Consider the following 25,619-nt stretch of genomic DNA (forward strand, 5'->3'; position numbering starts at 1 on the left):
TAAATATTTATTTTATGCATACGTGTGCCAGGTACTGGAAATACAGTTTAATAGGGAGGATGAATACAAAAACAGTTAATGGCAATACCCCACATTGGGGCTCCATTCCAAAACCCAGTGTCTTTCTAATCCTCTGCATTGAGTTATCTTTTATGGGTAATCCAAGTGCAGAATAGTGGTGATGTACACCAGGGTATAATGATAAGAAGCCATCAGATTCTTGTAAGGAACAATTCCTGTATTATTAAAGTTACTCCAAATAAGGACAATAGGAGAAAAGAAATTTATAGTCCTATTTCATTTATCATTGTAGGTATAAGAAGTCTTACAAAATATTAGCTAACTGAAACCAATAGTGTATTAAAAATAATGTATAAGGAACTCCTTGTGGATAAATAAGAAATCTAGCAACTCCAATAGTAAAATAATCAAAGCAATGTGAACATATAATTTATGCATGATGAAATCAAACATATATGAGATTTTTCAATTATTGATAATCAAAGGCAAATTATAAAATAAGGTATTACTTCTAGTATACTGGCAAAACTAGAAAGCTGTATAATGCCAAGTGTTGGTGGGGATTTTGGAATGGAAGCTCTTTGGTACTATTGTCAGGAAGGCAGATGGTGCTTTTATCTTAAGTAGACGCACACAGAATTACTCAGCAATTCTACCCTTCTCTATGTCGTCTAAAGAAATTCTGACACAGCTCCCCAAGGGGCATGTGCAAGACTTTTCATTGCAGCATTGGTTATGGTGCTGGAGACCACTTGGGTGTCCATCCATTATCCAGAGCTTGGATAGATAAATGTAGAGAGTGTATGTAGCAGAGCAGGGGTAGCAGTTTAGAGACAACACATTAGCTGTAGCCATAGCAATGAGGATGAACTTCAAAAAAATATAATTAGTGAGAAAGGTAAGAAGCAGAATGAAATCTATAACTCAACATTTATGAGAAAATTCAAATATGTGCATGTAAAACAACACTATTTTGCAAGAACACATATAAACAGAAACACATCAATGCACATGGATGGTTTCCATCGTGGGAAGAGGATGAAAAGTGGGGTGTACAGTGATGTTTGCAGCAGGAAGTATATGGCACACCCAAATTAAGATAATTCAAGATAGGTTTGTTCACAAAGGTGTGGGAGGTATAGGAAAACCACAAGAGGTAGTACAGAAACCCAGAGTTGGTGGAACTTGAGCTGTTATTTCAATCCAGCTTGGAGGGACTGTAGGAGGGGGCAGGTACTGAGACTTGGATGGGAGACATTTGTGAAGGTTTCCCTACCCAGGAGGAATCTGGGCACTGGCTGTAAGGGAATGAGAAAACTTCTTCATGAAATTTTTTTTGATTCAAAAATACTTATTTCACTCAGTGTCATATACATAAGAGAAAATAAATAAACTAAGGCACACCCCCCCACACACATTCTTGATATCCTACATTGTATGTATTATGTGTTCAACACAAGTAAATTTAGTTTGTATGTTCACATTTATGATCTTTACTGTAAAGTTGGCAAGTTAGCAAACAAATTAAAGCACCAGTGGTCCCAATAATAGCAAAATTTTGGAAACATAACCTTTGAATATGCAAGTTTTTATTAGGCCTTTTGAGAACCAGGTAACTATAGAATTTCTAAATCAAACTTGTATGGAATCATTGCAGACCCAAAGCACCCCCATGGGACCCTAGTGTCTTAGGACTACAGATTAAAAATTACTTTCTTGAACAAATGCATAGCAGTCTGTGATTATCTAACCCAAATCATCAATCTCTATAATGTGTTCTCTCTTCCAACTCCTGCCTTTGATTAATCCAAATTTCTCCTAGTTTCTTTTATTACAGAGTATTAATGTTTAAAATACCATAGTCTATAAGAGTGCAATTAAGTGGTTTTTGGAAAATTCCATTCCTTCCTCCACTTGAATGATGAATCCTCTAAGAATGACTTGACCATAGTGTGAGCAGATGTTAAGCCTTTTTTCCCCTGCTTTATACTATAGTGGGACATTGGCCACTATTTCTGTGTTGTATGCAACACAGAAATTTTCTAGGTGAACCACAGTGAAATCTAGGCTTTGAGAACAAGAATGACTTTCCACAGGTCCCAAGACAGTGGAGAGGAGCCCCAAAGTACAATGGATGTTCTCTCAGATACTGGAAGGAGGGACTCAGTGCTCAGGAAGATCACTAATTTACGAAGTCTAGCTTTGTTCAAGGCTAGAATTTGGCAGCAGATCAGTCAATGGTTCACAGAAACCAAATACATTGACTTGATGTCCCATGGAGAGGAAAAGACTGTCCTTAAGAGTATCAGCTATAGGACACAGACCTCAGGAGGAGGAATGGAGGCTTTGTGAAGAGGCATCAGGTAGACCATAAGCCCAGCACTGGGTTCTTTGATGGTAAATAGGAATAGGCCTTAGGCACAGAGATGCCTTGGACAGGAGAGCAACTTCATGGAAATGCTAGGACTTCTGAGGCCATAAGTACAAGCCTGGGGTCTGAATAAGGATGGAAAGCAGGTCTGGGAGAGACTTGCTTCCCACCAGATTTGAGTGAGCACGACCACCTTTGCGGGCTGTTGAGATAGTGGAAACATCTGGGCTTAGGAAGCATTTTCCTTGCTCATAATTCTATCCAGCTCATTTGCTTGATCCATGGTTTTCCATGACATTCTTTAGTTTTATAAGCCTTAAACGTTTGGGTGTCTTTCCAGCAAGATGGGTATGGATAGAGGGATAGAAACTCTCAGGGGTTCTGCTGGTGTGATGATAGAGGGCCTAACAGCACAGAACCTAGGAATATCTGGGAATCTGATGGCCTGTGGAGGCTGGCAGATTCCCAAGGTACAGTAGGGTTCCGAAGGGGAACATCCAACCCCAGCCCAGCTGGTCCTGCCTTCTCAGGCTCTGCTCACTCGCCAAGCATAAGCCACTTAGTTAAATGTGCCTACTATATTTAATTGAGCTCTGGCTATGAAATATTAATGTGCCAGTGGTCTTTACCTTGTCACAGAAGTGGGGTCTTGGAAGTCACAGCATACCTTATTAGAATCAGAATACATACCTTATTCAGAATACATCTCTTGTGGGGAAAGCTCTATTGTATCATTAATCTTAGCTGTGCCTGGCATGCTAAATAAATATCTACATAAATAATGCTAATATTTAGTAAATAATAAATACCTGTGGAAAGAAGGAAGGAAAGAAAGAAGGAAAGGCAGAAGATAAGAAAAGGTGATTAACTTAACCAGAGGGAATGTTCTCTGGATGTTATTTTCTGATCATATTTTAGAGATTTTTCATTATTAGTTGGCTCTTATGTTTAATCATTCAATTGCTTTATGAGCACTTGCTAGCAAAAGAAGTCAGTTGCAGGAAACAAATCTTAAGAAAGCATTTTGAAGGAAAAATTTAAAACAGAAAATTTCAAATTCCCCTGCAAATTAGAAGGCCAACTTTTATTGACCTCCATTTTAGTCATGCTCCATTTTGGTTTAGGTCAAGGCTGAGTATTCTGTAGGTGGAGTTGGAGAACTACTATCACTGGATAACCTGACAACTGAGTGAAGCTACTGCTCAAATTAAGTCTACAAATATTCGTAATATTATACTGTATGTGAACTAATTGGAATTTTTAAAAAATATTTTATTTGTTTATTCATGAGAGACACACAGAGAGAGGCAGAGACATAAGCAGAGGGAGAAGAAGGCTCCCTGTGGGGAGCCCAGTGCAGGACTCAATCCCAGGACCCCAGGATCACACCCTGAACCAAAGGCAGATGCTCAACCACTGAGTCACTCAGGTGTCCCATGAACTAACCGGAATTTAAATAAAAATGTAAAAATGCTATAAATATTCACTTGGCACCTATGTTGTATAAAGGAGTGTTGGGGGGTGGTCATTGAGAGGACCCAACCGCACCGGTTGACCCATAAGATGGATCCAGGCAATTGGAGGATCCTCAAGCCCTCTCCTGTTCTTGGAATGTCCACTCTCCCTACTGTTCACACCTTGAGAGCCGTTTTCAATAATGTAGCCTTGAGAGAGTAAGGTTTCTGTTGAGACCATCTGGATGGTATGTGTGACTGAATCCCATTAAGGCTTCTACATGGACTTTTAAGATTCTGGTTGGCAGGTGTGGAGATCTTATGGATGCCCAAGACCAGCCTTGTCTGTAGGTTCCATTGTTTTTTAAACCTACCAATCTGGAGTGGGCTGCCTCTTCCCTCTTTTCTTGCCCTGAGTGTATGGGTGCCAGTTTACAAACCAAGAAGAGTTGCATTGCTAGGGGTGTGGAGTTAATACTTTCCTTTCAGTAGTTAATTCTAGCAGTAGAAAGCAGCTTAGGATTTTTCCTGAGTAACACAGCATCTGTCCATCTTTCCATTTTTCCTTCCTTACATTCATTTATCCATCCATCCATTTATTTATTTATTTAGTCATTCAATAAAAATTTAGTTATAACCATCAAGCAAAGCTCTCAGGATTCGAATAATAACCTGAACAAAGTAGGTAAAACCTTGAGGTGATTCCAGAACAGGTGTTGTCAACCTTGGCAACACATTGGTATCACCTGATACCAATGTCTGGATCTCACCCCCAGAGATTCCGATTTCATTGCTGTGAGGTGAAGCCTGGGTATCTTTGAATGATCTCCATTTGATTCTAACTTGCTGCCAAAGTTGAGAACCACTGCTTTAAGGAGGATAAGTTTGAGTTTGCTGGACAGATTAGGGGAGAGAGGTTAGTCCAGGAATGAGCATATACAAAGGTACCAAAAACACAATAGAGAAAGTTGCCTTCAAGGAATAACAAAGATTCTATGTAGCTGGAGAATAAAGGATTAGCTGATTAACTGGGGCCCAAGAGAGGATGTGCTGGGTTGCTGTAACAGATGAGAACAAGGTGCAGCAGGAGAGAGCACAGGGCACATAATCCTCTAGGCTGGGAGGATTTGGAAGAACTACTTCCAGAAGTTGAAGTCCCTCCCTTGAAGGACAGCTAGGATTTGACAGGTAGGGAAGGGGCGAAGTCTCTCCAGGTGGAAGGCATTGAATCAAAGGGATCAAGTTGTGAAATGTCTGGTAGAGCTGGAGCCTAGAGTTTCCAAGCCATTAGTAAGGGAGTGACACAGTGAAAGATAGAAAAAAGATTAAGGTCAGATCTCAGGCTAGGAATTTTGGATTTTACCCTTAAGGCAGTGGAGAGCCATGGAAGGTTAGTCTTTGGAGGAGGGGAATGCCAAGATGAAGTCTGAGATCCAGAACTCAAGAAGCAGTAGCGGAGGAAGGCTGGCAGGTGAGAGAGCTTAAAATGAGGCTAATAGATAATTTCTAGGCAGTAGACTTTGCATGCCTCTAACACAGCTAATGGGCACATTATTTTAGTCTAAATGAGTAAGAGACATTTTCTTACCCTTTAAAACTCAGGATCTGATTTAAGTGAGGAATCATTGCAAAGATCAATTTTGAAATTGTTGGTGGTAGAAAGCAGCTTTTGAGGATGGGGATGAGGGTGATTGGGTAGAAACAGTTTTTATGAAAAATCCTGCTGCGTAGAAATATAAAGCAATTAGCAAAGCACAAGTGGCATAGCTTCCCCGTTACCTGTGCCAGGAAGGCAGCTTCCTTGTTACCTGTGGGACTCGCCTGGGCCTGCCCCTCAGTCCCCGTCGGGACCCCCAAACAGCTATCTGATCCCCACACATATCTCAAAGCAGGAAACAAAAAGCAGACAACTCTCACCCTCTGCTTTACAGACTGAAAAATTTAAAGACAGAACAGAGGAGAACAGGGTCAGCCCTACCTTTTGGTATGTGCGGCTGAGGCTCTGTGCCTCTGTAAGATTAGGCCCTGCTCTTTCCTGAGCCTTCTGAGCAGGACAGGCCCTCTGGCAGTATATACCCACAGTGGTAGGCACAGTGTTTGGAGTTTAAGTGCAGGCCTGACATTTCACCAGAAGGCACTGGTACAGATATGCTAGTCGCTAAAATATTGAAATGTTTCTTTAGTAGTTGAAAACTTGCTGCTATCATCTAAATGGCTTTGCGTTGCCTTGCTGTCCCACCCATTTCCCTGAGATCCCCTTGGATACTCAGACTTCTTCATGGTCCAGCAACTAAAGGGTCAGTGTTCCTGGGACAGCAGTGTCTCCAGACTACTAGTCCAGCAAGTTACCTGCCCAGGTGGCTCACCTTATTGGTTGTGTGATGTCTTGAGTAGCACTCTGTGTGTGTGAGTCTAGGCATCTCTTTTTGTTTTTTGTGGGGTTTGAGGATCTATTTATCAGAAAGAAAGCAATAGCACGTGGGTGAGGGGGAGGGAGAGAGAATCCTTAAGCAGACTCCCCCCTGAGTATGGAGCCCTAGGTGGGGCTGGATCCCAGGATCCTTAGATTATGACCTGAGCTGAAATCAAGAGTTGTCTGCTTAACCAGCTGAGCCAGCCAGGCTCCCCTAGGCATCTCTTCTGATAGTCTTGTTTTTGCCCCCTGGTCCCCAATAGATAGGAGCCATCTTTGAAGCCAAGGTCTGCTGTCCTTGGCTCTCCCTGTCCTGCTCTCCCCTGCCTCTTCTTCCTGAAACCTGTGCTGTTTCCAATCCCCATCTCCCATCCTGCACTCTCCTACTGCTAAAGAGGATTTTGCTTTGAATTTAAAGAATGAACCTTCGCCAAGTATCACTGCCAGATGTACATACTATTATATACACCTATTCTGTGTTATTGCAGATCTCGAGTGTAGTGTAGGTCTAGTCAGCACCTTCCTTCTGAGAACTTTTTCTTGCCAGGCCTCCAGAACACTGGTTGACCTCCCCATCCAGACCCTGCCTAAAATCACAGCACACCTCTGGAGCTAAGTACCACTGAGTGAGGACAAATTCAGTGTTGCATAGGATGATCTCAGGTGTCCAAAGTTCTTCACTCAGTGCTGAGGACCAGCCCTCACTCAACACTGCCCATGAAAACCTCAGAGGCAGAAGATCAATGTCAAGGCCTTGGGTAACTGATGGATATGTGGTCTAGGACTGGTGCTACCACAACAGTCTGGGTGACATTGGACAACTTATTGAACAACTTAGAAGCTCAGTTACATCGTCTGTAAAATGGGGATAATACGCTTTAAATAAGATAATGGGTGAAGTACTTGGCAGGTAAAGGTGTTTAGTATGTAGAACCTCTTATTATTGTATTCCTCTTTTCTTCCTATAGTTTCTAGGCCCCACTCTGACTGAGCCTCTGGACTGATAGACTGCTCTTTGTTTCCCAGCCTCCCCCTCCCCCAACCCTGATGAAGGATTTTGTTTCAGAGAGCCTTCTGACACTTCCCTCTCTTGGCCACCTCACCTGTCAGACTCAAATGCTGCCCCTGCCCGTTTTATTGACTGTGGCAGACATGACTGAGCGCTTCCCCAGTTCCCATTCTTCCTTTCCTACTTGTTAACAAGGACCTGCTTTTGTTCACAATAGTAATATACCCAGCTAAAGTACTTGCCTTCTCAGACTCCCTGCAGGACGGTGGTCAAGTGTTCATTTAGCAAACACTTTTGTTGTACTTATGATGGATCAGACATGATTATAAGCATTTTGCAGTTAGGTTCCCATAATATTTCAACGAGATAGGTACTGTCATTTAGGTACTATTATTCCTTTTTGACTCATGAGAAAACAGATACAGAGAGGTTAAGTCAATAGCCCAAGAACATGGCTATTAAATGGTGGATCCTCGATTTGAACCCAATTAGTTTTTAGAGTCAGTGCTCTTAACTATTATGGTTGGCTGGTTCCAGCCAATATAAATTGGATTTCAGAGAAAGTCTGTGCTTTTCTGACATTGTTATTAACTCCTTCCTTCTTCTGGCCAGGGATGCTGATGGGAGGTGTGAAGTGAGAAGCATGAGGAATAAAAGCTACACTTTCCAGATGATGGATCCTGAGACAGCAATGACACTGTGGACTGCTGTATCACTGCTGGACAGCCTCCTCTGGGCTCCTGCTTATGGGGGAAATAACCTTCTATTTGGTAAGTCACCATGGTTGGGTTTCTGCAGCTCAATAATGAACCCTAAACGTCAGCCTCCAGCAAGGAGGATTATATATTTGCTCACTCATAATGGAAGCTTTTTGAGGACACGGCCTGCTTTGGGCTTACATCCAGTGATGGAAAGTGCCCCTTCAGTGGCTCAGCTGCAGTGCTGCTTGTCCATACAGTGAGCTGAGAGGCTTGCAGCCTCATCTCAATCTTTCCCAAGCCCTCTCCACACCAGCTGCCAGTGAGGGTAATGGCAAAGCTCAATTGGGCCTCTCTGTCATGCCAGGAAGATTCTGGCTCTACTCTCTCTCTCTGCCTCCCGGGCTCTGAGTAGAAGAGGAGCACTGTACAGTATAAGGAGGGCCCATTTAAGCAAGATATAGATGACCAGAGAATATTTATGAAGGTCAGCGTAGCAGAGCTTGGCCAGGAAAATAGCATGGCTTCAAACTTTTGTCTCCCAATTAGCTAGCGCGATGCCCAGGATAGTGCCTACTCACTGTGTTTTATTCATTCATTAGTTTCCATTCTAGGGTGGAGGAGGGAGAGGGGCATTCATACATGGGCTTGCTAAACAAAATAACAGTACAACAAACAAAAGCATAAAACCCTACCCACTCCTGATTCTACTTCTCTTTCTGTTGCCAAATTTTTGTTTATCTTTTCAGAAATAACCTATGAATATATGTTTAATCAGATGGAATAGAAGAGGACACACTAGCCACAACCCACATAATAGTGGCTCAAAATTAAAAACAAACACAGTTTACTTCCTACTCATGCCACATATCCATTATAGGTTGGTAGGAGGCTCTAATCCCCAAAGTTGCCAGTCACTGTGCCAGGGGGAAAGAGAACTGGAAGGTTTTGCATTGGCAGTTAAATGCTCTAGCCTGCAAATGACATGCATCACTTTTGTTCAAAACTCATTGGCCAGACTGAGTCACACAGCATCTCCCAATTACAGTGGAGCCAGGATGTCCAGCCAACTATGTGCACAGGACAGGGAGGATGAGGGGTTTCTGGAGAATAGCAAGATTGAGTAACACACACATTGCTTTGCACTTAGTTTTTGATTTGTCTTATAGTTTGGCAATAGGTAAAGTGTTTAGAACAAAGTCTGTCTTATAAATAAGTGTCTTCTATTATCATTTTAACCTATATCATGTCATATGCAATAAGATGTATTATAATATTTTTATCAAAAGAAGCTTCTCATTTAATAGATGCCTTTTGAACAAGAGAATGTTAAGTTAAGCCCTGCTTCTTGTGTCTCTGATGCTATGGGGAATGAAGAGGAATGAATGGTGCAGCTTAGGAACTCAGTAGCTACAGCAGAGAGCGCTACAGAGGAAGTCTGGGTCAGTTCAGGGCAGAAGATGTGGGTATTGGACATTCTGGCACAGGTCTTGCATTGTGCAGAGCCTCAGGACCTGATGCCAGTCTGCACTTGATGGCCTTCTGGGTCCACATAATGAGGAGTGCTACCAGGCTGACTTGTGCTTTTTGCCTGGGAAAGGACAGAAGTTGGCATGCCACCAAAGCCCTGACTGCCTTTTGGATCAGGTTCCTCCATCTATGCAGGACAACCACACAGAGCCCTTTAAAAGGCACTTGTGATGATTTAATTAAATCTGACAGATTTTTAAAAAACCACTAACTGGAGACCTCAACCTTATTTCCCATCTATTTTTTTCCTGTTTCTAAAGATTAACAGCAAGCTTAACTCTTTCTTTCACCCCAGAACTGAATTCATAATCAGCATCCCAAGGGAGCATACCTTTCTCTCCCTTTGAATGAATCTACTTGCTCTACTTTGCTGAAAGAAGGGTGGTACACGCAAGCAGCAACCTGCTGTCATCTGACAGAGAGCCTGGAGTATCTCCCAGAATCAGCACTAAACTCTGAAGCTAAAGGGCATTCAGGCTGGCATTCAAGGGCAAAGACATTGCCACTGCACTCCAAAATGTCCTTATCCTCAGAATATGACTAACTCTGAGGGCTTCACAGTTTCTTGAATAGAGACACCTAAAGCCACCAGAGTTTGATGGTGGCAATGGCTTTGGGAAGAAATTGGTAATCACTGGGTTACCTGTAGAAAAAATGACATAAAAACCAGATTGTGCCTACACTGGATTTAGCCTGATTTCCACTTCCCACCAGGGACCATATTATTAATAAAACGCTCATCTAAATCAGGGAGAGGGCTAGCAGGAAATTAATTGCTTAATACAGAATCGAGCAACTTAATATAGAACTTTTTCTCCTGATCCCCAGGTTAGTTCTGACTAGTCAACCTTGCACTATGACCTCCCTGGGGTCCTGTTTTCTCAGGGGAAGCTGAGCACCACCACGTGACTCATAAGCAGCCGACCTTGGGCTAGGACTAGGGCCTTCTGACTACCTGCCCAGTGTTTACTGCACTTTTCTCTGTGGTCTCTCTGATCCTACTTCCCCAAAGCCTTATCCATACCTGGAGTATTTTTATGCTGCCCTGTATCTCGGCTGTGCTGCGTTGGGAGGTCTCTCTATCCTATAGGAAATCCTCCCAATCAGATTCAGGCCTCCATCCCCCAACACCAACCCACCAAATTTATCAGCCAGGACCCATTGTCTCAAGACCATCTTCTCTAAATTGAAGGGAAGATCAGGATTTTAAAGCTCTGGGAGTAGGGATTTTCGTGGAGCAGGAAGAGGAGCACTGCGCCCCCTAGTGGGGGGATTAGAATTCCCAGGGCACGGGGCAGAGTCCTATAGATTGCAGTCAAAAAAGTTATTACTTTGCCCTGTTTTTTTTTGTCATGATATTCTATTTACTTTGAAATTCCAAATAACTCTAAATAATTCCATGAGATTTTTAGATTTGTCAAAAGGATATTTGCATGTAAATAGTGGAAAATCTAGATGTAACTATCACTGGGTTTGCAAGGCTCTCATTGGTGTCTGTATTTGAAGAGAGTCAAGGGGATCAAACCTCTCAAAATAAGCCTCTAAAATGGGATTTGGGGCTCTATTGGGAACAATATTTTTTATTATATTGGCTCTTTTCTCCTTTTCAGCTATACCTGGGTGGGCACCCAGGTCTTTGGATAGAGGTATGCTAATCACACCTTTCTCACCAACTGTCTGCAAAGCCTTTATGAGGAGGGCCAGTTCTGCAAAGGTAGCATGCCTCTCATCTTTATCTTCACTCTTAGTAGGGATTTTCAGAGCCACAATATCTTAATGGTGGTAGAAAGCTGAGAAAACTGTGAAAATCAAGAGAGTCTCATAAAACATTCTGAAGTCAACATTTGTGTGTCAGAATAACATTGAGAAATATGTGGTTCCATCCACATCCATTTCTGGGGGAATCTTCTCTCCATTCCTGCCTCTGGACAGAAGACATCTGTTGCCCCAAGGAAAGGGCACTTCAGAATCTGTAAAACAAAGGGCATCAAATTCCTGGCTTTTAAATGAAACAAACAAACAAACAAACAAACAAAAAACTGCTATCCGTGGCTGAGAGAAGAAGATTCAGTAGAACAGCTACCAAAAGTAGTATTTTCCCCCACCTGAAAATGAGTATAAGATATCTTTGGGTTGCAGGAGAAGGAAAAGTTGGAGATCAAGTGAGAGAAAAAGTCACAGGGGATGCCATCTGGGAAGGGGTTGTGATTGTGAATCAAATTGTATCTCTCAGAAAGATATCCTGAAGTTCCTAACCCCCAGTACCTGTGAATGTGACCTTACAAATAAGGCCTTTACAGATAAAATCAAGTTCAGATGAGATCACAGTGGATTCAGTGACTGGTGTTCCTATAAGAAGAGGAGATTTGGACACAGAGACAGATACAGAAGAGAAGTTCACATACAGGTAAAGGCAGAGATTAGAGTGATGTATCTACAAGCCAAAGAACACTAACAATTGCTGGCAAATACCAGAAGCTAGGAAAGGCAAGGAAGGACCCTTATCTAGCACCATCACACAGTATGTCCCTGCTAACACCTTGGTTTCAGACATCTAGCCTCCAAAACGAAGTATATTTTTGTTGTAAGCCATCCAGTTTATGGAAATTTGTTATAGCAGCCACAGGAAACTATTACAGGTGATAATCTGAAAACACACAATTCCCAGAGGAGTTTAGGGATCCAAGAGTAGAGAGAAGCCTGGGAAGCAACATTCTTGTACCACCATGCAGTGGGAGCAGTAAAGAGAAGGGGGCTGTCAAGGTGAGGAAGAGCCCAAAAGTTCTCAGTGGGGTGGAAGGAGGAATATGAATTTTCCTGTGTCCTTGAGAAGGGAGATAGCCAAGAGAGCAGGCTCGTGGTCATGATGAGACTTTCATCAGCTGACATTGGCTGGGACCCCCTATGACCAAGGAGCAGAGGGGAATACAGACACATCAGCAGATTCCTACATGGGCAGACACCACCCTTAAGGATTTGAGGGTGCTCATATATAACATCTATGTTTATCACCTAAGTTCAGAAATAGTTGACAGGCACATAAGTTGGGCAATTATGAATCCAAGTGTCATCTTTATAAGTGAGAAAGGTAAGGTAGGAGATTGTTGCTGCTTGATTGTTGCTGCTTGTTGTACTGCATGCTAGTGTTCGTGGATGGATTCATTCACAGAAGGCACAGGCCACAGCAGCCCTTCCCTGCAGGGCAGAGTGAAATGATTGCTCTCTGCAGACAGATCCCTAACAGCGGGAATCATGGAGAGGGGCAGGACTAGCTCCCTTTCTTAGATACTTCAGGGAGGAGAAAGGAAAAGATCCTGGAGTATTACCCTATGAGTGTCTCCCTACCTAGAAATGAGGACTGGGAAACATGAACTCTTTCCTTTTACCCAGGGCCAATGCTGTGATGCTGCAGGAGGCCCCTGCTCTATGATGTTACTCCTGGGAAATGAAAGAGGATGAGAAAACTTGATTGCTTGAGTTTAAACCTGAAATGCCAAGTTTACCTAGAATTGACTAAGATCACATTTTCTGCCTTCAAACAGAACAGAGCTTCAAATAAAATGTAAGTTGAGTTGTAGCAAAATAAAGTCATGTTTCTTGCAAACCAGAGTTTTATGAACTGGATTCATACCCACTGTGTAAGCAAATAGAAAGCTACGCTGGGAAGGATAAATAAATCACAAACCATGACCTTCTGGGTTAGGTCAACATGGAGCTATAGTCATCCTGTGCTTCTCAGAACTCTCAGTGCCCAGGGCTTTCCTTTCCTTGAGTGCCACAGTGGAGACCCTGCATGCTCAGGGGCTGTCCTCCAGATCCTTAGGCATCCTGGAGGAAGTTTTCAGGTTGTCAAACCACTCTGCTAATTCATGCCAGTAGCAGCTGGAGGAGCAGGAATCCCCAAATGCACCACTTCCACTTTATACATAAAGCCAAAGGGTTAGTATGGAACTTAGTACTTTCCTTACATCAAAGGGTTGGCCAGGGACTGGGCTGGGGTTTAGACCCAGGACTCTGCACACTCAGAAGGCCCAATCTGCCATGGTAGACTGTCAGCTTCCTGAGAGCAGGGTTGTTCTGTAGTTCTTCCAAAATTCCCCATATACACACCCTGCTCATGGCAATGCCAGCCAAGTGGAGGCAATCTAGTTGTAAACAGCACTGATATGCCCAGAGGGATCTTTTCCAGAAGGAGACAAGCATGCAGAAAGTCCTAGAGTATTGTGTCCATTTGTATTTCTACCTAATTCCATTGGGAACTTTGATTCTTCTAATTGTTAGTCTTTCTTTTTGGTGCTAAGTAGTTCATCCCTGCTCCACATGGACACATAGACTGTTAGGACATGTCTGCCATGTGTTTTGGGAGTCCCCAAGGGCTGGTGCCATTTTGCACCTTCATCTATGCTCACCTTCCATCATCTTCCACCTCATGGGTGGGATGTTGCTTCTGACTCAGAAAGAGAAACACTCTTTTTAGGTTCTCACACCAAGTGAGAGTGATGGTATAAGAGTTAAGGAAGAGTTCACTTCATTTGCAAAAGTGACAATTTTTCATCCAAGATGGATCCAGAAGAGCATAATAGGGTGTTATCTTTCTTGACCCTTGGAATAAACTCTGGCTTTCATATGGCATTTGTTTGTTTTATGCTAATAAGCTGGTTAAACATATACTTTGTTTATGGTTCTGATACATTTTGACTAGCATTTATGGAGTACCTGCTTTGTGCTGGATATTTACAGGGGCAAGTTGCTGAAGGACTTTTGGTTTCACCTCCAGGAAACTGCAGGAGAATCCCTTTGCTTGAATGCTTGTGATGTGCCTTCTCTATACACACAGTTACCCACCTTTGCCTTCACAGAACAGAAGGTGAGGGACATGGCAGGTGCCAGTGAGGAAAAATAGCACTTCCAGAGTCTGTGTCATTCTAGAATTCTTAGTTGGGAGCTAGTAACTATATCTATTAAAGGCCCCCAAAGGGGGAAAAGAAAGATTCATGTCACAATGTCTAAGGACATCCCTATTTCCATCGATGGCTCCTCCCAAACCAAGTGGAGGGATCAGACTCCAAAAGCAAGATGAAGGAAGTCACGATAGGTGGATTTGACAGTTAACGTTGAAACTTGATGTCTGGAAACATTCCTTTTGTCTTTGTTTGATAACATTTACCCAAGGGAATAAAGAGTAACTAACATTTAAATTTTTTATCTGGATTTTTTTTTATGCAAAGCATTTTTATTACTACATAGATAAAATCATAATATATGTTCAAAATGCCATGGTCTGTTTTTATTACTTAGCTAGATGCATCTGTGAGTGCTTTCCACATTTACTGATCCTCATAATTCCTTTTTAGAAGTTGATTGTTGGATTAGCAGGTTGTCCCCAATTTCTCATAAGAATAAGTAAAATGATTAAAGACAATTTTCTGCATAGAAATTCTCCTCTGGATTTGCCTTTTAATTTTGTACCTGTACATTTTTGATGTATGGAAATATTACATTTTAGTTTGTTATATCTACCAATCTATTATTTTATCATTTCTACACTTGGTATCCATCAGTACTACTCCAGCCTATGTTACAGACAAATGAAGACATAAACTATTTCATTATAAATTGTTATTTGTTGCTAAAGCCATTTGTAAGTGTGTTTCCTAGCAGAAGTTCCAGTATGGTTCTAGAATATGGTTGTTTCTTATCTTGACTTTCTGATATTTTTGTGAGTTATGCCCTGTTCCATCAGGGAATGAGTTATTGATTTTCATTCAACCTCCTTGTTCATGGGGCACCAATGGAGAGCCCAACCATTTTTGGAACATTTCCTCTTGTTTTCCATCACTCTTTCACATCTTTCTTGCCACTTCTCATGGCACCTTCTTATTGCTTTTGGTGGATGCCCTTCAGTTCCCTTGATACATTTGCTCTCCAAAGTACTCTTTCTAAGAGGAGTTTAAAGAGAGGCACTAAGCCAGGCAGATATTTTTACTTTGACATATGTTGGGGCATTGTTGTGGGGATCATACAGGTGCCAAGCCATTTGCTGAGATACCATTCTTTAAATCCACAAGGAAAAACAGACTTTTCCAGTTAAGATACTCACAACAACATATTTCCTATGGGAAGCATTTCCTAAAATTATATGTCAGAGGGTTAGGGAATGCCCAATGTGACCATAGTCCTGCTCATGATCCTCTGGGCTCCCTTTGGCTGAGGAGTAAAATCTAAACCCTTACCTTTGACACAAAAAGCTCTCCAGGTTGGACTCCAGCTACTTTTCAAGGACTTGTCTCATGCTCTATACTGCAGCAGCCCCAGCACATTATCTACTTTCACATCAAATATTCCCTTTCCTACACCTATAAACAGCCCCTGCTGTTCTCTCTGCCTGGACTATTCTTCTCCCACACTCCCACCCATAGAAACTTTACCTACTTCTGCCATGGCATATCTCATGGTATACTTGGTTATTTAATTCTTTTTCCTTTACTAGATCATGGTACTCACAAGGGTACAGTTCCTGCTTTCTATGACCTATAGCATCAGTGCTAGCCGAGGCTCAGCCCACTGTGGGTGAACAGCAAATGCTTGTTGAGTGAATGAAACTATAATAATAAAAAGAAAAGAAGGAGGCTCTGTAGAGAATAAACATATAATTTATATGGTAGAAAAGAATAATCTTATAGGAGGTCTACATAAGTTTACTGTGAGTTATCAAGCATTTTTGAGCACATTTTGTATGTATTGCTAGAATTAAGCATTTGCTTTGACACTTGCAGTGCCTTTAAATGGGATTAGGAAAGACAAGATGGCAGGCAGCTAGCTGATTCTTTCAAATTCTTTTCCTATCATCAATGCCTAACATGACAGCTTATTTAACCAGGCTCTGAAGGGCAACCACTGGAATTTAAGTAATTCCCACACTCAACCTACTGTATGCATGGTTATCATACCTTGAGAAACTCAATTTTGTAATCAAGACTCTAAGAACCTCTCAAAACACCCACAGATATCTGCATACTGCTCCCCACCCCATTTTGTCTTCAGAATGACTCTGGGAGGTTGGCAGCATGGGTTTTTAAAAAAATAATTTTCATCTCCATCTTATGAATTAAAAAACACACTTGGTGATGTTAAGCAACTTGCAGAAAGACATACAGCTAAGAGAGGTAAAGTCAAGACTCAAACTTGAATCTTTCTGACTCAGATGTACTTACTAACTAACCATGATTAAGAGATGATAAAGAGAAATAAGAATCTTCATCCAAATGAACGGCTTCATGTTCATGTTAAAATATGCCAGATTCTTTGGCAGACAGACATCTGAGTCTACTTCAGTGCTTTTTCTTCTTCTTGTAGTGGGCAAAGAATTTTCATTTCATACATTGATAGTCAACTGCAGTGATTTGATTCCACCAAAGCAATGCAAGCCATTAACAAGACCAAAGAATTTTTTAAGATGTGGGAAGAAAATTATTTTGTTCTGAACTTTGTATCTTTTGGTTTATGAACAAAAGTTAAATCAAATTCAGAATCAAAAAGAACAAAGGACATGTAATGGATTGAAGTATATCCCCTAAGATATGTACAAGCCGTAACTCCTAGTATCTATAAATGTGATCTTACTCGGAAATACAATCTTTACAGATACAATTAAAGATCTTAGGGTGGGATCATCCTGGATTTAGGGTGTTCCCTAAATCCAATGACTGATGTCCTTATAAGAGGGAAAAAAAAGGGGAGATTTGAGACATAGACACAGGGGAGAAAAGCCATATATAAATATTATTATATAAATAATATATTTGCCAGAGATTGGAATTAATGCTGCCACAAACCAAGCCACATCTGGAGCTACCAGAGTTGGAAGAGGTAATAAATGATCCTCCTTTAGAGCTTTCAGAAAGAGAGCATGGGTCTACCAACATCTTGATTTCAGACTTCTGCTCTTCAGAACTATGACGGAATACATTGCTGTTGTTTTAAGCCACCAAGTTAGTGGTGATTCATTAGAAAACTAATAGAGATTTTTCTATCAGGAAATGGGATATTGGTAGATCCTAAAATCTTATATTGGAAAAACTAATATCTACAAATATGGAAGTGGCTTTATAATTGAACAGTGGGCAGAGGCTAGTAGAATTTGGGAAGCATGATAGAAAAGACCTAGATTGCATGTTCAATTGGGTTTGCAACTGAGAGGCGATAAGCACCTTAAGAAAGTTCCCACCAGTACCCTTGGTGGGTGAGGATATTTCCAACCCTGGTGAATTCACCCTGCTTATGGATGGTCAGCCTGTGGCCTCCTGTCTTGTGTTCTGTTGCTTCTCATCACGAGAACCCCACAAGGAACCTGTTAAGCTTCTACTCCCCTGGCTTCTGCCAAGAAGCCTAATACAGAGGTGGCCTGTTGTGGTGGCACCTGCAGAAGTTGACATCCCAGGCCATATGCAGAATGGAAATCAGGGTGGCTAGGTGGGAGCTCTAATCTTCATGTGGAGAATGTCTGGAAAGACTTGGCTCACCCAGCATGTGCAGGGATATGTATCCCTTCTGAATGGAAGGCCGGTGGAGAAGACCAGAGTTCTGGCTTTGGAGCCAGGCACAAGAGTGAATCCTAACTATACTGCTAAATGACTCTGTGACTGTGGGAAAGTCATTGTACCTCCCTGAATGTTCTTATCATCTGCATGGGGATGATCATACATACCTTACACAGTTATTATGAAGATTAAATGAGATATAAGAGGTAATAATATGGTAACAAGCCTAACCCAGTGGCTGCTATTTAGTGGGCCCTCAGTGAATAGTTAGTCCTCCTTCTCCTCTTTGAATGGTGGCTATTGTAAATTTAGTTGCAGTTGACAGGCATTAACTGAGTTCCTACTTTGTGCTGTGCATGTGTCACTGTTGAGAACACAAAAATGAATCCAATGAAAAAATTCTTGTCCTCAAGAAGGTCACAACATAGGAGAGGAAATATACATATAAGCATGATTGTCCCAGCCAGAGAAAGGTAACACTAGTTGTTTTATAGGACAAAGTTTACAGTACACAGTTGCAGTATTAAGAGTTGCCCAGAAAGGGATAATTTTCTCCCCCTCTCTGTGAATAATCAGCAGGGACCTATTTGAGAAAGAAAAGTTTTCTAGTTTTTTTGCAGTCTCTTCAGGCTACTATAACAAAATACCATAGGCTATTTGGCTTAAACAAAGAAAATATTTATTTCTCACAGTTCTGGAGCCTGGCAAATCCAAGATCAAGGTGCTGATAGATTCTGTTTCTGGTGAGGGTCCTCTTCCTAGCTTGCATATGGCCACCTTCTTGCTGTGTCCCTACATGGGACAGAGAGAGAGAGATCTCTTAGATATATAAACAGATAGATAGATGATAGATAGATGATAGATAGATAGATAGATAGATAGATAGAGAGAGAGAGAGAGCTAGAGAGAGCAAGAGCACTCTGGTGCCTCTTCTTATAAGGGTAATAATTCCATTATGAGGGTCCCATTCTCATGGCATCATCTAACCATAATTACCTCTGAAAATTTGTACCTTCAAATACCATTACATTGGGAAGTAGGGCTTTAACATAGGAATTATGGGGGGATACAAACAAAAATCCTATAACACAGATGGACAAAAAGAAGTAGATGTTCAGGAACAGACCTGACTTCCTGAGTTGGTATATTGAGGGATCTGTAAAGTAGCCCTGGATGACTGAAGGGTACATTTTTGTAGAACAGGAGGGATGATGTTAAAGAGATAACAAATCCAAACTAAAAAAACTTAGCGCATCATGTGGAAGTGTTCCGAAGTTCCATAGAAAGGTCCTGGTGAGTCACTGAAGACTGGCAAGCAAACATGCTGTGACCAGATGTGCTTTTAAGACACCATTCTAGCTGGGAAGAGGAGGATGGATTAGGGGGAGAGTAGGATGTTATACTGCATGTTGGCAAATCGAATTCCAATAAATATGTGTGTGTGTGTGTGTGTGTGTGTGTGTATGGAGAGAGAGAGAGAGAGAGAGAGAGAGAGAGAGAGAGGGAGAGAGAGAAGGGTAGAAGAAGGGAGACAGTGAATTCTCTGTGGCCATGGCTCAGAGAAGAGCTAGTAATGGCCTGGACCAAAGTAGATGGTTCCTCAAATTATGCCCCCAATACTGTATTTTTTCCAATCATTCAAAAGATCTAAAAATCTTCCAGTTGGAGTTGCTGGAGAATTAGGTTGTAATTTTCTTAAGAGGAAGATTACCCTGGTACCAACATACTTACTTGATTAATCCAATACTACCATTCAAAACTACTTGGTACACATCACCTAACTTCTCCAAGTCTTAGCTCTGCCATCTAGGAAATGAGGTGATACCTGTTATTCGGAAGTTAAACGAAATAACATACAAAACTTGCCCATCAAGGAGTGGTGGCACCAGTAAATGCTCTATACAAGTAATTATGAATACAGGAATGGTCTAAAGAAAGAGACAAATGCCCCCACACCATATCCAGATCCTCTCATTTGCTAACCAGGTCGATAACTAGGATAAGAATTGCCTCTAGCTTTGATGTGAAAGAATTTATTGAAGGAAAAATCTGTCCTGGTTGACAAATGCAAGGCCTTTGGGAATCCATTTCTGTTCATCTACAAAGGCCAAGTGTAAGCCTTGGCAGGCCCTCATTGGAGCTTGTAATGGTAGATGCTCTCTGAAGCCATTGATAACAGCATTGGTGAGAAATATCTTTATTAATTAGAAGCATTATTTGAGTTAAAGATAGAAAACAATATACTTTTATTTATACTTTAATGATGCAAGTTGTTAATGGCAATCTAAAATAGTTTACAGTAATTCCTTTTATATATGTGCTTCATCATATTATCTCTTTAGACATATAAGTAAGGAATAAAGCCAATCATTTATGAAGTTTAACAATAATCAGAAAATTGTCTTCAAAAGAATTTCCTTAAGTGTGTTGCTAGGTGTAAAGTTCCTAATTGCCGAGATATACTAAAAACATGAACTTAAGTCATCAAACAACAGTAAGAGCACATTTGTGAAAAAAAAAAGTGCTATAGAAGGCAATGCACAAAAGTCTGACACTTATACGTACTTTCCAAAAGGCCGCCTAAAGGCTCCAGAGACTTGGTGTGGATCAGACAGTGGGTGGCTGTATGAGCCCTTTGAAGGGATTAGGTGTGACATCAGAGCTGTGTGCATGTCAGTTTAATCACTGTTTTTATTATAACAACTCTAATGGAAAATTTGAAGCCTAAATTACATCACTTTTAATCCCACAACTCTATGAAATTGGTTTTATTTAAACTTATTAAATTGCTTTTTTTTGCTCTTTTCCATTTGCACATACGTATACACACATCTGCGCATCTATACATGTACATTTTTACTTCTAGTTGGCCTACAAAATACATATATTTTAGTTTTGAAGATTATCATTAGAAAACAGACCTCTATCTACATTGCATACTCTTATGAATTGCATACTCTTCATGATTGTCATTTTATATGTACAAGTCATCCCTTCAAGATGATATGACACAAGGGGCTTAACTGTCTTTCCTCGCTAGGAGGACTTTAGGTCATTTTCAATTTTCTTTTGGTCCTAAGGAAAACTGTAGTAAATATATATATATATATATATATATATATATATATATATATATATATATGCATATATAGCCTTTAAGGAACTATGATTGCCTTAGGGAAAATTATTAGGAGTGAGGCTTTTGGGAAGCAGTAAATGTGTGAAAATGCTGGCTCTGGAGTCAGGCAGATGTAACTTCAAATCTTGGTTCTACTGTTACTAGGAATATCGCTCTAGCCATGCTATTGAACCTCTGTTCCTTTATTTGATGTGCATCTCTGTGAAGTACTGCTGCCTAACAAGTGCAAAAAGGCAGTGGGACACAACAATAAGACACATCTGAGGGCTGGCTGGGGTTTGGCCAATCAGACGGGGCTCAGGTCAGTGACTCAGTTTCTTACTGCAGGTGTGTGGGCTAGCTGAGGTGGATATGTTCCACCTCTCTCTCATCTTCTTCCTGGTTATAGGCATGTTCTTATGGTGATGGCACACGTGCATATGCACATACACAATTGAACCAAATGCATAGGCATTTTTAGTTTTTGGTCACATCACATCTGCTAATATATTATTGGCCAAAGCAAGTCATAAGGCCAAACAAAGTGAAGGAAGGGTAAAGGAAGTATATTTTGCCTCTTTAGTATGAAGAACTTCAAAGTCACAAGTCAAAAAGAATTGTTACAGAGAAGAGTAAAGAATTGAGGAACATTAATGTGATCTTCTAGAATGAGTGATAATACCTGTCTCAATTGTTATGGTAAGGACAAAATGGTATAAAAATTTCAGTGTCCAATAAATGTTACCGTCAGGAAAAAAAGGGTTCATTTCTGTTTTTATTTCTCTATCTTATTACTAAGCTTCCAACATTTCTTTGCATATAATAAGTAGCAATAGATTTTATTGTTTGTTGCATGAAATGGACTATTATTATTTGCCCCAATGATAAAGAACCCTAACTGTACCCCTAATCTCTACCATAGGTGGTCACCACCTACCTAGGTGGTCAATCTTTCTATGTTCCTCTAGCACTTTGGCCAAATCTCCACTGGCACTCATCATGTTCTAGCATATTTTATCATTTCTGCATTTACCTTTTCTACTAGATAATGAACTGCAGGAAAGCAGGGGCTGCAACTTCATCATCTCTGTAGCTCCAATGCTTAACACAATACCATACTCATAGGTGGCAGAATGAAGGAATAAATTACTTTATGTTTTCCTTTTCTTTCCTTATCTTGTCATGTTTTCCTCTGCCTTCTTGAACATATAGAACATACTTATAAAAGCTGTTTTAATGTCCTTATATCCTATTTCTATCATCTCTGTGATTTCTGGGTCTGTCTTTAATGGTTGAATTTTCTTGTGGTTATAGATATATTGTCTTGCTCTTTGCTTGTCTGGCAATTTTTGATTAGATGTTGGATATTGTGTACCTTTATGCTATTGTTTGCTGATTTTGTTTTCTTTTATGTAGTACTGGATTTTGTTTTGGCATGCAGTTAGATTACTTGGACTCAGATTGGTTCTTTTGAGGTTTGCTTTTAAGTTTTTTTTTAAGGGGTAATCAAAGCATCCTTTCTTTAGCCTAAGGCTAATTTGATCCCACTACTAAGTTAATATTCTTTTGATAAATTTACCCATTATTACATGTATTAAGAGGTCTTTCCATTCTGGCTGGTGGAAACAAAAGCTATACCCAGCCCCATGTGAATCCAAGAAAGTTTTCAATGCACTCTTTTCTGGTAGTCCTTTTCTCCAGACTTCAGTTGTTTTCCCTCAAGCATGTGTAGATCAGTGCCCAGCCAAAGACTCAAGACACTCTTTGTTTCATCCCACAAATTTTAGTTGCCTTGGCCTCACTCAACTCAAGGAGACTACTTAGTTATATTTGGATTCCAACTCCCACTTTGAAGCCTGGAAAATGCCTCTAGGTAGCAAGCTAGAGCAACTGTAGGGCTCTCCTTACTTGTTTCTTTCTCTTGGTGATTACAGTCCTTAGTTACCTATTGTCCAATGTCTGATAAAATGTTCTTTTAAATATATTTGTGTAGTTTTCTAGTTGTATAAGGCAGAAGGGTAAATCCACTCTTGGTTATTCCAAATTGACTGGAATTGGGTTTAACTTTGCTGCTGCTCTGTGCATGGGCATTTCTATCTTGTAAGAGAAGTGGCTTCCCACTGCTTTCACGTTCTTGGCATCACCAGTTTTGTATCTCTCTGACACTCTGGTCAGGGTTTCTCAAATTTGACACTGTTGGCACTTTGGGCTGGGAATTTCTTTATTGTGGAGTGTTGTCCTTTGCCCAGTAGAGTGTTTCAGATCATTCATAGCCTCTATGTAGTAGATGTCAATAGCACATTCTACAGCCCAAATATGACAATCAAAATGTTGCCAGACATTGCCAAATGTCTCCTAGAGGCCTAGAAGATATGTGATAACTATTGCTCTAGGCTGTTGGTAGCAAAGCCCTCACTCATACTCTCTATGCAGCAGAGAATTTTCTATTTCCTGAATCATGAAGACATGTGGTCTTCCAGCCAAGGGTTTACCTCACCGGGCAGAGGTTTTGTTGGATAACATATTTAGTGACTTTCCTATGATTTTAAATGTCTTTTGTACTAATGACTTTGGCAGAGAACAAAGAAGATGCTGATCCTGAAGAGTGAGGTTATTATTTACCCATTAGTTTAACCTGAAGAGAAGATGATTGAACGGGTTCATTTTCTCGGTAGGAATGTTTTCTCATGGGAGTTTCATAGTGGAAGCATCAATAAGTATCGAGGAATTGGCATTCCCAGTGCTTTTTGTATGTTTGGAACAACAACAACCAGTTATTGAGTACTGACCCTAGCAATTTACATCTGGAAAATATGCAATTAATGCTAAGAAAAAACAGGTTTATCTCTGTATTCTGGAGGCCAGTCCTCTTTTAGAACAGATCAGTCGATATAACCATTGCTGTAAACATGAGGACAAACAGAATATTGCTACCAGTTAATAAAACTCAAGAAAAGTCAAAAAATTATTGACTATTAAATAAAAATGGATGTCTTTTTTTTTAATGACCTGCCTCAAGCCTCTTCTGTGTCTTTAATCTATTGAATAGTTAAATTCTTTTTATGTTTGAAAAATCACACAATCTGTTTTCACTTAGGAAAAATTAGTTCAAGAGAACAAAAAGGAAAATATATTAAAACAAATACTAGAGATAACTGTCTTATTTATCACTATAGTATACATCCTTTTGGAGAGCCTTTTATCAGTCTCCATCTCTATACCTGTGTCTATATCCATTATCTTATCTTTTTTCTTTTTTTGAAATTCAGATCTTTATTTCTTTTTTTAAAGATTATTTATTTATTTATTTATTTATTTATTCATAGACACACACACACACAGAGAGAGAGAGAGAGAGAGAGAAGCAGGCACCATGCAGGGAGCCTGACGTGCGACTCCATCCAGGGTCTCCAGGATCACGCCCTAGGCTGCAGGTGGCGCTAAACCGCTGCGCCACCAGGGCTGCCCTCCATTATCTTTTCTTAAAACAAACTTAGATATTGTCAATTTATAAGGACTTATAACCTGTTTTTTTTTCACACATGATACTATATTATAAATATCTTTCAACATTAATAAACATAAAGCTCTATGATTTTTTAAAGAGGCACAAGTTGCCATTGAATGAATGCAACATACGTCAATCAATTTCCTACTACTAGACTTTTATGCACGTCATGAATTTTATCTCTATAAGTCAGACAGTGATGAACATTTATTCGTATACATTCCCATATGCTTTTTTATTTCTTTAAGACATTGAAGTCTGTATCTCTGTTTATTCTCAGAGTAAGGTCTGTTTATAAGGTATACTTCTTTTAAAATAGGTTCAGTGAGTGTCAGGATGAGACTCTCTGACTTAGTGAGAGCCAGAAAGGAAGTTTGTGAAAGTGGGCCAAGAGCCAGGAGATTGAAGAGAACTCTGTGGGCTCAGAATGTCAACCAATAGCATATATTTTCTTTAATAATGCTTTATTCCAAATGGAGAACTTCAATTTTGCTCTTGGTTTGTTAGTGATACAAGTAAAACAATTTTTAAAAATAGGAAACAGCAAAGCAGGTGACTGTCACCCATTGTATTGGTCTTTAATTGGCACATCACAAATTGCCATGAAGTTAGCTACAAGAACACAAACTTATTGTCTCATAGTTTTGTTGGGTCAAGACTCTGGGCACAGCTTAGCTGGACTCTGACTCAGTGTCTCTTGAGGTCACTATCAAGATGTTAAGATGTTGTCTGTGCTTTGGTTCTCATTTGGTGTTTGTGGTCTTCTTTCAAGCATATTCAGGTTGTCGGCTAAACTCAGTTCCTTGTAGTTATAGCATTAAAATCCCTATTTTCTTGCTAAATGTTAGTTGGGGACTTCTCTCAGCTCCTAGAAGCCATTTATAGTTCTTTACCACATGGTCCTTTCAGGCAGTTCATAGCATGGATATCTGCTTTCTCCCAGGCCAGCAGGAGCTC

The sequence above is a fragment of the Vulpes vulpes genome, chromosome 14, assembly GCF_048418805.1.
Source record: "Vulpes vulpes isolate BD-2025 chromosome 14, VulVul3, whole genome shotgun sequence".
In the NCBI taxonomy this organism is placed as follows: domain Eukaryota; kingdom Metazoa; phylum Chordata; class Mammalia; order Carnivora; family Canidae; genus Vulpes; species Vulpes vulpes.